This window comes from Bison bison, unplaced genomic scaffold (assembly GCF_000754665.1).
Source record: "Bison bison bison isolate TAMUID 2011002044 unplaced genomic scaffold, Bison_UMD1.0 scf7180017864384, whole genome shotgun sequence".
Classification (NCBI taxonomy): Eukaryota; Metazoa; Chordata; class Mammalia; order Artiodactyla; family Bovidae; genus Bison; species Bison bison.
The window spans coordinates 10,252,818-10,253,377 of NW_011494956.1; the positions used below are offsets into that span (position 1 = coordinate 10,252,818).

A 560-nucleotide genomic window follows, 5' to 3' on the forward strand; every position below is an offset into this window, starting at 1 on the left:
CAATGCAATCCCTATCAAGCTACCAATGGTATTTTTCATGGAGCTAGAACAAATAATTTCACAATTTGTATGGAGATACGAAAAACCTCAAATAGACAAAGCAATCTTGAGAAAGAAGAATGGAACTGGAGGAAGCAACCTGCCTGACTTCAGGCTCTACTACAAAGCCACAGTCATCAAGACAGTATGGTACTGGCACAAAGACAGAAATATAGATCAGTAAAGAAAAAGAAAACCCAGAGATAAATTCACACACCTATGGACATATTGTTGACAAAAGAGGCAAGAATATACAATGGAGAAAAGACAATCTCTTTAATAAGTGGTGCTGGGAAAACTGGTTAACAACTTGTAAAAGAATTAAGCTAGAACACTTTCTAACACCATACACAAAAATAAACTCAAATGAATTAAAGATCTAAACGTAAGACCAGAAACTATTAAACTCCTAGAGGAGAACATAGGCAAAACACTCTCTGCCATACATCACAGCAGGATCCTCTATGACCCACCTCCCACGAATATTAGGAAATAAAAGACAAAAAATAAAACAAAATAGG

At 35.9% G+C, this 560-nt stretch overlaps 1 protein-coding gene across 1 annotated transcript in view; it reads right to left on the reverse strand.

Moving 5' to 3' along the window:
- Positions 1 to 560, reverse strand: part of TRIM42 (tripartite motif containing 42) — a 30,395-nt gene that overhangs the window by 19,204 nt on the left and 10,631 nt on the right. The gene's annotated exons all lie outside the window — the stretch shown is intronic.